The sequence below is a fragment of the Lytechinus variegatus genome, chromosome 1 (assembly GCF_018143015.1).
Source record: "Lytechinus variegatus isolate NC3 chromosome 1, Lvar_3.0, whole genome shotgun sequence".
Classification (NCBI taxonomy): domain Eukaryota; kingdom Metazoa; phylum Echinodermata; class Echinoidea; order Temnopleuroida; family Toxopneustidae; genus Lytechinus; species Lytechinus variegatus.
This window is the reverse complement of record NC_054740.1, coordinates 61,514,430-61,528,496: the sequence shown is the minus strand read 5'-3', so window position 1 is coordinate 61,528,496 and position 14,067 is coordinate 61,514,430.

Sequence of the window (14,067 nt, the reverse complement as noted above, 5' to 3'; positions counted from 1 at the left end):
ATATGAAATAGGGGGCAGAGAGAGATAAATATCACTAAATGGATTATAGTCAACCCCACATGATGGCATTTACATTGTACATGTAGCTATTCTGGGCCCGATCACATTCAAGTTACCATTAAACTTTGAACATCCAATAGTAATTTGCAAGGAATCCTTGATTCTTATTGGCTGTTGATCAGCGTTACCATGGTAAGACCCTATAAACATAGGGTTAGACACCAAATTGACCAAAACCAGGTAAAAAAAGAAACCTCCAAATGAAGGAGATATGGATAAAAAAAAGTGATGTACATGATGTTTATGTGCAATTTATATTACATCGGGTCACATGTACATCAGCTGACAAGCAATCAAATTCTCAATTCACAATCTAATTCTAAATGACAGGATAGTTTATATACATGTACAGGCCTTGTTATATGTTACGGTGGTCAATGCATGGAAAGATGGAGGTGGTGTGGCAGAGAGGTCTAAGCGCCTGACTCATTGAAGTCTGGGGTTCGATCCCCGGCCACAGCACCTATGCCCATCAGTAAAAATACATCAAACTGATATCAATACAAATTATGATAATTCTCTTCTTTTGTAAATTATAATTTGGCTCTGGCATCTTAAAAAATGGCTCTCAAAAATTGAGCAATGGCTTCCATAAATTATGGTGAGTATGTAGGCCTAGTGGGTTTTTTTCAGGGGGAGGGGCAATAAAAAAAGCACATAAAACACAGCAAAATAAACTCAGGTCTTATTTTATGTTTTTCTTTATTTTGGGGGACCAGTAAATTTTAGGTTGGGACCATTAAACAATTGAAAAAATGGGTATCTACTGGTCCGACATGAACAGGTTGGACCAGTAGTAACAAAGGGTTAGTGTGGAGCCCTGGCACACACATGAAAGTGTCCTTTGATAATTACATGTAGAGGGTGGTAATGATGAGGAAGGAACACATTACCATTCAATGTCAGGTATATGTACATGTACTACAAGTGGGTCACTTTACATTGCTATCCCCCCTCCTAATTTCCTGTAGTGTACAATGTAAGTTCCAAGGCTTAAGACTGTCAAATGTACAGTAAGTCAGTAACCTCCAGTATTATACCCAATATGGCAATATCCTGAAATAGTTCCCCATTTTATTATCAAAGGGTTAATATACAGTACACTCAATGTATTTAGCATACATGTACACACTTCTGTACGCAGATACACATTGTACCTGAGAGTAGGCCCGTTTTGAAAGTCCATTTTTGATGCACGTGTACACGGCGTGTTTTTCGGTCGTGTACACGTGTACACGTTGTAAACACTGTGAGAGCGAGTTCTGTTTTCATGTCGACACGGACCCGCATCAATATGTCATAAAAAGGGATCTATATAGCCTAAGTCACGGTTTTAAAGCTTACCTGAGAAGTTTGAAGTATCAATCCACAAAAATTGGTGCAAATTAAAAGTTTACTCGGCTTAGCAGCGCATTTATTAATAAAGAATGCAAAAGAAAATCAGTGCAGGGCCCTAGCTATCGCCGACGCTCGGTGGATGCGCATTTTGTATACTGTACCGTACATGCATGCACAGATCGCTGCAGAATAAGTGTAACTGAAGTTATCGATTAATTTTCATTATTATTTTGCCAATTTGAAGAGCGTTTGTTTGTAGGCTTGTGTGCGAGCGTATAACACGTAAGTTGTAGCGATGATCGCTATCGCAATTGGTGATTCTCAAATTGACTCTGAGTGTGATTGAGCAACGCTTTCGAGCTTTTGAGACCGGAGCAGACCCATTTCGTGCCAATTTCGTGGTACAAAAACGTGAGTCTCCAGAAAGAATGTGGATTAAATTGGCGATTTTGGAAGTGAACTCACTCTGGATTAATTGAAATATGTTGACATATTAGTAATTAAAACATGTGCAGTGTCTGAGAACTAAGATTTAATGTGAGGCTGTGAGCTTGTTTATGCAGATGCTACCGTGTACACGGTGATGGAATTTAGTACACGTGCACTGACTTGACCGTGCGTGTACACGTGTACACGTGTACCCGAAACGGGCCTACCTGAGAGCAACATCCTGATCACATTGGAAGATTTATCTTCCAGATGGAATGGGGGGGGGGGGAGGAGAAACAGAAGAGTACATGTATCTCATGATAATGAAGATAGTGATGCAGATTTTGGATGATTGACTTACTGATTGATTGACAGGGTTGGCAATTTTTTTTTATATGTACATAAAATCTGATTTATTTGATTTGATTTTTTTTCACTTTTAAGACTTTTTTTATTAACAAAAAATTCAAAACAATGTGCAAACACCTAAAATACAATCCTTCACCCAGACACAAACTTTGAAATCATACATTTCAATACTAATTCTTAGCCTTTTATTTCATAATTAAATCAAGTTAAACTAGAATTTACATATATAGAAAATAACAATTGACGTCATGAAGACGCTAACAATTTCTGCTGTTTCTGCATCCTCTGATGTAGGGAGCTCCTACATGCACTGACTGGTTCAATCCAAATTGATGAACTGGCTTGGTACAAGCTAATGAACACTGCATAGTTGGTGTTCCTATGGAATGAGGATCAGTTTCTTTGGAAGAATTCCATGACTCTGAGACTCACTTTCTCCAAAGAGAAACTTTTTTTTCAAGGACTGAAGATCATGTTTGGTTAAAGAAAACTGCATTTATTTGTTGTTTAAACATCCTTTGTTCTTTGAGCCATACATGTAGGCATACATGTAGTTGGAAATCTTTGACTGTTTGAAAGCATTGACTTGCGAAGCTCTAAGAAAACAAGGCAAAAGCAATTTTGTGTCTCGCCCACGTATAAAAATAACCAGAAATATTGTGATTCGCGAGGGCATGCAACAGAATTGTATCAAAACTTCATTGTAATATGACTGGGATGGAATAACACTTGCCTTAAGAGCCTTGCACGTAAACTTTAATGTTGACCTGAAAATGACCTTTGACCTTATCATGTGACCTCCGACTGCAGCATAACATGCAGGTCCCCCAAGTCAATCTACCATCCAAGTTTGGTTGAAAATCACCTTACGGCTGCGAAGTTAGGTAAGGTTGACCTGAAAATGACCTTTGACCTTATCGTGTGACCTCCGACTGCAGCATAACATGCAGGTCCCCCAAGTCTATCCACCATCCAAGTTTGGTTGAAAAGTGACTTACGGTTGCGGAGTTAGGTGTCATAAGAGAGTCTTGCATGTAAACTTTAACGTTGACCTGAAAATGACCTTTGACCTTACCATGTGACCTCCAACTGCGGCATAACATGCAGGTCCCCCAAGTCCATCTACCATCCAAGTTTGGTTGAAAAGCGACCTACGGTTGCGGAGTTAGGTGTCATAAGAGAGTCTTGCATGTAAACTTTAACGTTGACCTGAAAATGACCTTTGACCTTACCATGTGACCTCCAACTGCGGCATAACATGCAGATCCCCCAAGTCGATCCATCTACCATCCAAGTTTGGTTGAAAAGCACCTTACGGTTGTGGAGTTATGTGTCATTAGATTTGTGATGGACGGACGATGGACAACATTTGGATCCGTAAGTCTCGCCTTCACCTCTGGTGGTCGAGACAAAAATGTTGCAGGTTGATCTCAATGATTTCTTTTACAACAGACCAGAATGATACGGTAGTGTAGTGCCGGTAGTATTAGGCAGTTCTTAGCAGTTTTGTTAAAATTGAGAAAATGAGTTCTACAGTATAACATATTTACTGGGGGGGGGGGGGTGGCCACTTACATAAGTGGATACCATGCACGACCAAAAAAACATGTAAAAAGGATGTCTTTATCAAGATTGTGGTGATAAGGGTGTCAAAAACACAAAACTAATGAAAAGGGTATCTATTTCACTAGGAAAGCTATGTGTTTAGGGTAAAATTTGCGGGGATGATAAAACAAAATTAAAATGTTTTATAAATATGGATGTCCTTTTTGCCCCAACACTACGTGTTTAGAGTTAGATTTGTGCGAGGTGTGGAAGGTGGACCGTACTAAACTAAATGGTAAAACCGCGGCGACGACCGACAGACCCGTTACATATCAATACTTGTTTAGGTGTTCATTTCTAGGAATATATAGGCCTACTTGCCAAGAGTATCGTTTTGTATCCAATACTTGTTACGGGTAGGGTAACTAGGGTTTCAGACGTCAATACTTGTTAGGGTGCTTTTTCAGAATATGGAAAATGTTTAGGGTACTTTTCGCGCATGGTATCCACTCGTCAATGACAATGGAAGTGCCCCCCCCCCCCCGCATATAAAATAGGCGATATCTTAAAATGTCACATCTTTCTCATTTTACATCAATTTTGATGAAATTTACAGCATTATTCTAGATAAATTTCCATCTAATTTTCATTAATATTATTTGGGGGGTGGACTTCCTTTAAATTGCGGATTTAAGTTTTCACTTGTGACTTGTGTGAATGTGAGGTGCAGGTGTCAAGTTTTTTTTATTTTTTTTTACTCGATAGATATTTAACCAGCACTCATTTAATTTTGAGATCTTACCATTGCAACACTTGAGCTGTCTAGATACACAGAAACTCTCAGAATACCCAGATTACGTAAAAGGTCACTGATGTGTGTAGTCTACACGAGAAGAGAAGATACTCTGGTGTAGCTCTCCGAGCATGGACCGACCTCCCGTAACAAGTCGGGGGATCGGGACGTTCCTGGCCTGAGTTGAGCAGCACGTCTCAGTCTGATCTCCGATGTTTTGGCGTTTAGCCGTTGTCTCAGAAAATGGGCCTGTAGAAGAGGTCTTTCATCTTCCTCTGTTTTCCATGAACTGTTTTCAAAGTCAATATCCTTGTTTGATGTTGAAGCTAACAATGATAAATGAATTAATTACTCGCAACAGTAATTAACAGGAAAAACTTGGACGGGTTTTTGTTGGATGCTACACCGGTACTCTCTCACGATCACCGAGTCGTGTCAGGTGACCGTTGTTTATTTATCTACCGCCAGCTTGCGACAGAAGACAGACAATGTGCGATATCAAAATGTTTGATATTGCGGGCTGAAAATAATCATTTCTAAATACTAGTAGAGTAAAATTCACCAATCAAATTGCTAAAATCTCATCAAAATCTGATTAAAATTAACGGAGTTATTGAATTTTAAAGTTTAGCAATATTTTTGAACAATTTTATGCAAATCGTCATGAATATAGATGGGCTGAGGATGGTACATTCACACTTTACTTTTCTTACATTATGTTACTAGTATTACATGAAATCATAATCATTTCATATTTTCATACATGTGTGTATAATGTCCTCCGTATCATAAAATAAGTTGCAGCAACGGATATCTCATGCACTTAATCAGTTTCCTCGAATTCAATTTGTTCTTGGATGACAAAATTTGAATAAACATAGTATGTACTAGTAATAAAATACAAAAGAATAAATGGGAATATGACATTATGATGCTCATTGAATATTAATAAAGACATTCAAAGAACTGTTAAACCGGAATAATGCCGAACTGTTAAACCGAAATAAATGTATAAATATCACAATTTCCTTATTCCTTTCCAAAATTTTATCAAATTTTCAATGTTGTGTAAGTCTTCTTTTTTTTAATCTGTTCCAGTCATATTATTTTCAGCCTAGAATACATGATAATGGGCTTCAACGAAACAAATTATATACGTAATTTGTCATTCCGCCTAGGATTCTTAAGAATTTACATTTTGCCATGATTTTACTTTACATTGATAATTGTTGTACATCTTGGGGGAGCCTGTGCAAAACCAACAAAAATGAAATACAAAAACTGCAGAATAAGTATGCCCGAATAATTTTGAATACGGACTATCTTACTCCCCAACATGAATTGCTGTCTTCACTCAAATGGCAAACAGTGGAGGAACGTACTAAATATCAAATTTGTGTTCTTGCTTTCAAAATACAAAACGACTTTAACCCCAGTCTATTTGGGACCACTTATCTGCAAACGTAACATGATATTCTGAACTATTTCCCCTTCAAATACCCTGCCAGGAAATATTATAAAAGAAAATATTTTGAAATGTTGCTGCCGTCATATTTAATTCTCTCCCTTGTAATATACAAAAATTCACGTCCCTCCATGCATTCTAAAAACACTGTAAATCATTAAAATTCTAACTGTCATACCTGATGTAATTACACTGAATGTAAATGTAATGATTCCATGAATAATTGTTGATTTCACTATTAATGTATTATGTGTTTACTATATTGTTACATAAATTGCTTTGCTATATGATGTTGAATTATTTTGTTAAACTACAGGGTGCCTTTGGAAAGCAGTTTTGCATAACTCAACAGACCTACCCTGCAGTATGAAATAAAGAAAACCAATAAATATAAATAAATAAATAAATTTACGATTTGTATCTCGCCATTTTCCAATTAACTTACTTTCAAAAAGTAAGGATAGTAGAAGTTTATAATCATTTTAGATATATGGTTTTGTAAAAGAATGGAAACAATTTACAATACTATTCATCATTACTATTATTTCAGATTAAATTCAAGTGATTCAAGATTCAAGATTCAAGATTTTATTAGAACAAATGATCGCAGCTTCTTACAGCTGAATTGGCATATGTTTTACAAAAGAACATGAAAATACACATAAAATCAACAAAAAGCGATGTTACAAAAGAATCAAGAAATTACAAAAATAGTTACGGTAAAATCATGATAATAATGAAGAAGTGATCTTAGCTTTGGATAGCTTTGAAAAAAGTACATTTGTTGGAAAAATGATTTATACTCCTAAAGTAAAATTATTGTGATGTAATATGGGTTTAAAGAAGAATTAGAAGGAAATTTGTTGTAACGGCTTTCAGTAGATTCAGTATTGATAATTGAAAATGAGAAAAGAGCAGCAAAAATTAGTGTCTAATATGAGAGTAACTTAAAGAAAGTAAGGGAAATAAAACGGAAGAAATCAAGAACAATTACCAATTATGCTAAATTAATGAAATTGTGAACTAATAAAAAACATTTTCAATATGTATGTACAATAAACGATGGATACAAATATTGCCATGGTAATTAAAATTGTAAAAATTGATTTAAGAACAAATAACACCCCCAGTCAGCCACCTCTGACTCGACACTACACCACAAAACAGAAAATAGTAGATTCGGTCCAACGAATCTACTGCTCTCCAATATTTTAACTTTAGATTTAAGCAATAAACAATGGGAAAATCAAAATATTGTTGTTAAAATACATTCTCTTATTTTAGTTGAACAATTTACCTGCTTAGATCACAAAGCATTTTTACTAGGTTGGATATAATTATAAGGGTGAGAATGATGACTGAGAACACTTTAATGACATCAATTCAAATTTTTACTAGAAATTTTGACAATCAGCATATGCCTATATCACTGACGGTTCACTAACAAGTGGAATGCCTTTGGCCGTCTCACCTGCATTACGCGATTCAACATAGCAGCAGTGCTGACTTTGAAAACTACTATGACTCGCACAAGATGTTCAGTGATACTTGGTTACTCTTATTTCCACGTTTTATGAACTAGACCAATACACTTACCAGGCGCGTACGCAGGATTTTTGAAAGGGGGGGGGGGGTTTCGAGCTGATTTTTTTTTTTTAAATCTCCCGCCCAGTCTCTAAAAAGCGGGGGGGGGGGTGGAGGAGGTGATGATTTTTTTTTCTTTTTTTTCAGCGCTGCAAATAAGACAATAACATTTAAGTGGGGATGGGTATGTAACAGTGCGGTCATGACCCGCGAGCGAGCAGAAATGTTCTCGTTTTTGCGTTGAAAACATAACCTTTTTGTCAATAGTTTGTTGGTATCATAGTCGATGCTACATGTCCTTCGGATCGTAGCACTCATGATATGGCCAACCGCGTAGCCAGGATTTCATTTTGGAGGGGGCGGTAAATGCACGCGAAGCGTGCCAACACTTACAGAGCGCGCGAAGCGCGCTCCCTAGGGGGTGGGTGCAGGGAGGGGGAGTTTCCCCCTCCCGCGCGAAGCGCGAAGCTTTTAGTGTTTCATAAATTAAAATGAAAAGGAGCCGTTTCTCTTTTTCTCTAGTACCTCCAATTCGGTTGACTATATTACGATTTTGAACCTTGTTTTCAAAAGTGATTGTAAACGCACAACAGAGGTATACAATGGAGGAAATTAAAATAATAACTCCGCGCGAAGCGCGGAATCTAAAGTGATTTATCAATTTTTCTTGCCATAAAAAGGGTTCCGAGAAAAGGGTATTCTCAAAGATATATTGAATACTTTCTTTGGACAGATCAGATTTGATTACAAACAATTTAGCATCAGGGCATATTTTTAACTCGCAAAACAGAGGAGAGGGTTGGTAGAGGAAGATATTCCTCCACGGGAAGAGCAATGAAACTCTGAAATTTCAAAGGGCGGACGTTTCATCAAATGTAGATATCTCTAATACCCAATCGTCTCTAATTCAATTGATTTTCTAAGATTATTGAACTTCATTACAAGGAAAATAGTGCGCATAAAGTTGAAACTTCTGTGATTTATTGAAATTATCTATTTATATAATAAAGGATGATTATTTTTTTTGACTTATCCTGAAGCGCTTCATTTTGAATATAAAGAAACTTAAGTGTCATTCAAAATTTCAAACTGAGGGCGCAAAACAGGACAGGAGATGAATGTATACAGGGAAATGACATGAAGTTTAATACAATTTGATAAAAAAAAATATTGTACTTTTTTATTTAATACGACACGAATTCCATACCTTCCTCTTTTTAAATTAGGAACCTGTTTGCCCCCAAATTATGGTTGTTTATAGTAATGAGCTGAAAAGCGGGAGAAGCTGACTTTATGGAGGTGACGGCAGAAACTGATATAAAGATTTTACCCGCTCGGAGCCGACCAGACCAGAAGTTGCGCGATCAATTGAAAAAAAAAGATAACTTCATACATTTACTTCGGCCTAACCTTACTCAAATTCATGCCCTAATGTATACAATTTTAACTTTAACTGGCAAGAAGCACATAGCTGAGGTGGAAAAACAGGGTTAGAGAAAAGGTGGGGGAACAATGGAGAACTTCAATATTGTCATTTAACCGCGCGCAGCGCGGAAGCAAAATTCATATATGAATTTAAAACAAGAAGAGTGAAGGAGTTTCTCTTTTGAGAAAAAAATAAAGAATAAATAGAAAAAACACAAAGCTACCTTTCTTCCCTTTCCTTCCTTCCCTTTTCCTTTTCTCCTCTCCTTTTTTCCCTTCTTTTTTTTCTTTTTGGGGACGTTTTTTTGGGGGGCGACCGCCCCCCCCCCCTGGCTACGCGCCTGGATATGGCCTTGATCAGAACACTAGAAACTTGAGAAATGTCATGAATAATTACGAGCGAGCGGAGCAAGCGAGCCGAAATGTTTGCGTTTTTCCGTCAAAACATACAATTCTTCTCAATAGCTTGTTGGTAATGATTACATATTAGTTGATGATACATGTCCTGCTCGTAAGTCTCATGATATGGCCTTGATCAAGAGACTAGAAACTTAAGAAATTTCATAAATGATTACGAGCGAGCGGAGTGAGCGAGCCGAATTTTTCGCGTTTTCCCGTCAAAACATACATTTCTTGTCAATAGTTTGTTAGTAAATCAAGTATTAGTCGATGCTACATGTCCTTCTATTCGTAACACTCATAATACGGCCTTGAACAGGAGACTAGATACTTATGGAATTTCATAAATTATTACGAGCGAGCGGAGCGAGCTAACCGACATTTTAGCGTTTTCCGTCATTTTGGTTTTCATATTGGTAAAACATATTTTGTAAGAAAACGTATGTCTTTGTCTTGGTTCACTTGTATTCATAAGTATACATCATGATAATAAAGTATGGCCTTGTTAATGGCGATACCGTGATCATGTCGGCGACATGCGGAAATAAAAGATATTATAAAATGGAGCGAGCGAAGCGAGCGGAAATTTTTTCTGTGTTTTTCGTCGGAAACATGAGATTCTGTTCATTATTGCTGTCATATACATTATTGGGTAGGGGAACTGTCCGTAACCAGACCAAGGAGTTATCAGGCTCTTGCCCGATAAATCCTTGACCAGACCGACCTCTGGGGAGACAAGCAAAAAAAAAAAAAAAAAAAAAAAAAGGAAACGAAAATTAGGGGGGGTTTGAACCCCCGAACCCCCCCCCTTGCGTACGCGCCTGACACTTACAGAGATAGGATGGTAATTCAACAAATACCCCCAATGTTGCCAAAATTCATTGACCTCACATGACCTTTGACCTTGATAATGTGACCTGAAACTTGCACAGGATATTCAGTGATACTTGATTACTCTTATGTCCAAGTTTCAAAAGTCAGATCAATAAACTTGCAAAGTTATGATGGTAATTCAACAGATACCCCCATTATGGCCAAAGTTCATTGACCTTTGACCTTGGTCATGTGACCTAAAATGCGCACAGGATGTTCAGTGATACTTGATTACTCTTATGTCCAAGTTTTATGAACTAGACCAACATACTTTCAAAGTTATGATGGTAATTCAACAAATACCCCCAGTTCGGCCAAAGTTTATTGACCCTAAATGACCTTTGACCTTGATCATGTAACCTGAAACTTGCACAGGATGTTGAGTGATACTTGATTACTATTATGTCCAAGTTTCATGAATCAGATCCAAAAACTTTTAAAGTTTTGATTGTAATTCAATAGATACCCCCAAATCGGCCAAAGTTCATTGACCCCAAATGACCTTTGACCTTGGTCATGTGACGCGAAACTCATGCAGGATGTTTGGTGATACTTGATCAACCTTATGTCCAAGTTTATTGACCTAGGTCCATATATTTCCTAAGTTATGATGACATTTCAAAAACTTAACCCCAGGTTAAGATTTTGATGTTGATTCCCCCAACATGGTCTAAGTTCATTGACCCTAAATGACCTTTGACCTTGGTCATGTGACATGAAACTCTAATAGGATGTTCAGTAATACTTGATCAACCTGTTGGCCAAGTTTCATGAACTAGGTCTATATACTTTCTAAGTTATGATGTCATTTCATAAACTTAACCTCAAGTTAAGATTTGATGTTGACGCCGCCGCCGCCGCGGTCGCCGTCGGAAAAGCGGCGCTTATAGTCTCACTCTGCTATGCAGGTGAGACAAAAATGATGTAGGCCACTTTATGCCATTTTTCTTCTTTCTCTGTTTATCACATTTTATTTGTCATGACGGTTAAAAGTTTACTTTTGCATATTTAGATATTTTAGTATTTCCTTTAAATAAGCCAATCTTGCTGATCAAGCAGTTTTCATAACATCCCACCAGGCTATATAATCCTGTAATTTAGCTCAGCCCTAAGACATATATTTTTTATCATCTTAGAGAGCAATAAAGTTTATTGCAGCACTTACAGATATTGCAACCATGACCTTTCTTACTTTAAGTGAAGACCAATAATCAATTCAATTCAAATAAACATGATTTTCTCGGGAAAGCCCCGCGCCCCTGCTTTTCCCCTCAGTGAAAGGGGTAGGTCCAATCTTCTTCGGCCAAGATTATTTTGAACACCCTTTTTTCTTTTTGGTATAGTTTGTCGATGTACGTACCATTTCGGTCTAATTATCATTTAGCCCAATTACCAGTTTTAGGCCAATTAGGCTGTATAGGCCCTACGCATTCCGCACTATCCACTTGGTCTAAAATAATAATTATGATAATGATAATAATAATAAACAATAATAACAATAATGATAATAATAATGAAAATAATAATAATAATAATGATAATGATGATGATAATAAAAAAATAATAATAAAAACAATAATAGGCATTTGTAAAGCTTCATCTATCTAGAGACTATCTATTCCGAGCCGGCGTCCTTTAGCCTTTCAGCGCTCGTGCGTTCAATGAATTAATCATGCCGGGTTCCATTTACCTCACCTGGGACGAGTGCATGGATAAATTTCTTGCTAAAGGAAAACACGCCATGGCTTGGGTTTGAACCCACAACCCTCAGTTTGAAAGGCGAGAGTCAGAACCACTCGACCACTCGGACGCGCCACAACATCGATTTTACTTAAAACTTGAATTGAACAAAGCCAAGCATAAGGAATAGACGAAGTCAAAATTATAGACCAACTGGGTATGCACGAGACTAAATGAAGGCCATGTGCATGGATGCTAGCCAAGTGGTATACTATAACAGTCGAGAATCAGACCAAATTGATCGTAGACCGATCGAATGGGGTTTCGTCAGTAGACCAACTGCTATAGACTAGACCAAGACAGTAACTACACCAATTACCCCATCCCAAACCCTTTAATCTCCAACTGATTCTTACCATTCGCCGATGTGAGAATTCACAGGTCATATTGTCCAATTTAATGGTCTCATCTCATTTTTAAGGAGGGTCGTTATTCCGAATGTTTGAATACTCCAAATGTCAATTAATAAGTATATCGATTATTCCGAAAATGATATGACATTTGATATTCTTAAAGTTCATTCACCCACTATTCCGAAGTTTCGATGGTCTGAAAATTTGAAATTCTTATTCGTATAGGTAGAACGTTTGAATCTTCGAATATCATTTCATTTTCGAATTAAAAAAAACATGCGGATGTAGAATGCCGTAAATGTTCAGATTATAACCATCCATCTTAATTTTTTAGACAAACGAGCATCTTAATCGAATAGGCAAATGTATTTCGAAATAACGATATTCAGCAATAAGAACGTCATCCTTTATTCGAATACTATTCAGACACATTGTCATCAGTAACGTATAATGAGCAATTTTAATATTTGATTTTGACCTGATATTCAGGATGTTCAGTATATTATATCATCTTTTACCTTTTCCCTTTCCCCTTCTATCTTTTTCTCCCTATATTTTTTCTTTCTTGGTCGTGAAAACTTATTGGGGTCCACGCCTCAACCCCCCTCCATTTACGCGAGTAATTGCCATATTGGGGCCACAGTAGCCCCTTTTATCATGCGTTCTTCTGAATTAACAACATTTCTGATATGAGAAGTACACCATTTACGGGCCTGACCTTTTTGTCCCAAGAAAGTCCAATCAAATGACGAAATATTACGACCTATATATAAAGACAAGAGCAAATCTTTATTGATTCAAAGTACGGCAAATATGACTAAGCAATTATACTGAATTGAAATTTTGAAGATGAAAGCAATCTACCTCGTCATTCCTTATAGAAAAACAAACGGTACAAAACCGAAAACTGTCGAACGATATTGGTAGTGATCGTGGCGATCGAAACTATAATTAGGTCTTGCATGTTATTCTTACTTTGCATGTTACTTCTTTCCTTTCTTTCTTTCTCTTTTTTTTCTCTCTCTCTCTTTCTTTCCTTCCTTCTGCTGTTCTTATTTTTTTGTATTGTTTTGTTCATTTTTTTCCTGTCTAATTGTTTTGTGTCTTGTGTGTGTGTGTGTGGGGGGGGGGTGAGCACTCGAACCCTTTCCGCTTTTTTTATTGTTAATTTCATTCAGTTTAATCAATGTTGAACAATAAATTTTCTGCATAATTATTGTATGATTTTGTGAATTTATATTGGTTAGAAATGTTCTTTTTTTTTTTACTGAATATGAATATGTTAAACATGACATTTTGTACGATTATTTGTATTATAAAAATTGATAATTATTTGACTTTTGTGAACAGTGTTTTGTTGATATTGAATTGTTATATTTTACAATGTATCGTACACACTTTGATTTTGAACTGAATGATTAAGTATTACAAAAAAAAGTCTGGAATCACTATTGTCTGTGCATTTCTTTTAACAGATACATGGTATTCCTTAAATGAACGAATGCAAGAGGTTGTTGACATACTTTTGTTGGATATAAAACAATCACGTGCTATCTGTTATATACAATTTATCATGTTTATTTTTTAACCCTAAACATAAAACAGTTTGAATGTCGTGTAATAAATCCATAAATCACAATCAATCAAGACATTTTGACGAGACTGAAATCTCTCACATCAGAGGCTGCAATGAA